Here is a 2,823-nt window from a genome sequence, read left to right as displayed (position 1 = left end):
TGGATTTGGAAAGTCTATATCAACATGTACTAGATCCATTAGTCCTTCACTCGCCTCACGTAAATACGTGAACAATGAATTAGTCATAATTTTCCACTAAACAAGATTCTCATGCATCATGCTATTCGAATTGTATGAATCTAAGTTGTTGTCCAATTGAAACCTAGTGATTAGATTTGTTTTCATTTGGTCAATTATGATAGTACCACAAGCACACTCTAAAAGAATCCATATCAACTATTAATATTGCAATTATTAGAAACATAACCAACACTTCACAAATGTCATTGCAAGGAAATATAAATAAGACAATTTCATAAAGCAAAAATTCATTTTATTGCTAAAAAGAAAATTACAACTTGTCCCTACAATGCATAAAATGAAAACTATATTTCTAGAAATCTCTGAAGAGTAATAGAAATCCATTAAATTTATCCTAGTTCCTTAGTAGTAGCTCCAAATAGTGACCAACAAACCATGCAACAAAAGTACATTTTACATGATCATATTTAGCTAAATTTGCTTAAGCTTCCTTCAATCTTTTAGATCCTTCAATACCATCACATTATGTATTAAGAGTCTACGAATAGGAACTGAAGGAGTTAGATAATGAATGTACCTAAAATAGAGTCACACAAATTGACTTTACCATCACATTTCTAATGTCCATTCAGTTGGGAGTATTAACAAATGGAGTCATTGGGGTGAACATGTGGAATGATTTCCAAACGAGCCTTTCTCTTTACCATATGATCAAAAGGTTTGAAGTTGACTGGTACCTTTTGATTGGGAAGAGAAATCTTTTCTAGATCATCGATGTTACAATTATCAATGTCTATGGATTTCTTGGAAATAGATCCTACGAGCATTTATGTTTCAATTGTGTTGTTAAGAATTTTTTCTATAGAACCTATCAATGTTCGAGTCAGATCAGTTAAGTTCACATCAATATTCCTCATATGAAAGTTCTCAACAAATTGAACATGTGACTTTAGAAGCGAAAGAAGAACCAAATCATTGGCTTGCTCCATCGGAAATATGACACCCAACCTTTCCGACTTGTGAATGTACAATTTCATTTTCAGAACATGCGCACACACAAAATTTCCATTTTCATGTTTACATGCCAATAGGGATTGAGTAGTTTCATATCTTTCAACTCGAGGAAAACATGAAGCTGGGAGAGTCACATGAGGATGAGGTGGAAGAGTTGAAGAAATATGATGTATAGTTCTACAATTTCCTAATGAAGGAAAAACAACTTTACATTGGCTTGAAAGTGGAAGACCATCTCCAGAATATTGAGGAAAACCATTTCCATAAGAACAAGGAAGACCATTTATATTTTCATAATAAATCTAATATTTGGGAGAAAAAAGAATTCAAGTTAGTTGATTATAATCCTTAATCATTGTTTTGGTAAAAAACTGATAAATGGATATCAACCAAATTGCATGAGAGGCTGTGGGTTTGTAAGTGAAGTGATTAATGAAATTAGCTCAAGATTGCATAAGTGATTTACAAGGAAAGCCCTTGATCATTGAAAGGATCTTCGACATAAAACATTGGGAGGTGATAATGGTCATCTGCTTTAGTTGATTTTATTGATTTGAACATATAATTATAGATATGATAATAAGAATATGAGTACAAATTTTTATGTACCTCTAAGTGTGTAAGGTGTACAAAGATTACACCTGTTATGTGTCATTTACAAGTGTATTTATAGTCTAGGTTAAGTAACTATAAGTCTGACATTTCTGGGATCCTACTGAGCTGGTATTTACACGTGCTTTTACTTGGTATTTCCAGGTATTATGCCTGATTGGAACGTTTCTTCATTCAGAATGAGTCTCATGTTGACCATTTCTACATACGTGAGAAATAACACAAGAAATATTTCTGTGAATCTTGTTAGAAGATAATAATCCCGGTGTTCAGGATCCTCATGTATGTTCGGGATCCTAAGACTCCTTTAAGATCCGAGATCCTGGATAGGATTGAGGATCATGGCCCTAACAACTGCCCCCGAATTATACCTGCAAAACATTTGAATTAATTTTAAGTATTTAAAGTGTATAATTTAATTAACTGGAAATAAAGGATCTGAAATTCAAAATCTAACAGATAGAATTGTATTCGTTCAAAAGATGTGATTATATTGTCAAATCTCTTCTCTATCCTCTGTGATCCACATAAATAGGGGTTAATGATTACCAATCTTCAGTTACTTATTTTAGCGCACTTTCAAGAGTGATCGGTTATCTTAATGGTAAATTCCATGTTCCTTTCTACTCATTTTTCTTGTTTGATGATCATAGGTAAAAAAGGCACTCCCTTCTTGCTCGAGCATCCTTACTCTTTCTAATGAGGATTTCCTCGATGAAAAGATCTTGTCGTATGAGGGAACTTACTCTTTTTATGATAACGAAACTAAGTCCTTGAATTCAAGCGGAGCTTCTCTTGCCAACGTCATTTTCAAGCCTTTTGATACTAAAGTCAAACCTGGCTTCATCTTTCCTACTTGGGTTTGCTTCAATCCAAACTATACCTATGATCTGGAGGATCTAGTTATAGGTTGATCAATTGAATCAATCAAAGGAGCTACACATGGGATTAGTTGAGTTGGCTCATTTTTATGATCTCCAAACTTTTGGGTCTTCTCGTTTCCTACTCAAAATCAAAACAAACAAATCACATCTTATTTTGAAATTGAAACAACACAATGATTCTTAGAAAGAAAAAATATTTCTTTCTAAAATGTGAATCCATCCTTGAAGGTGATCTCCTTCCAAGAAATTAGGTTAGAAAGGATATGACTTT

Source organism: Lactuca sativa, chromosome 3 (assembly GCF_002870075.4).
Source record: "Lactuca sativa cultivar Salinas chromosome 3, Lsat_Salinas_v11, whole genome shotgun sequence".
In the NCBI taxonomy this organism is placed as follows: Eukaryota; Viridiplantae; Streptophyta; class Magnoliopsida; order Asterales; family Asteraceae; genus Lactuca; species Lactuca sativa.
The sequence above is the reverse complement of the archived record's forward strand: the minus strand, read 5'-3'. Positions refer to the sequence as shown.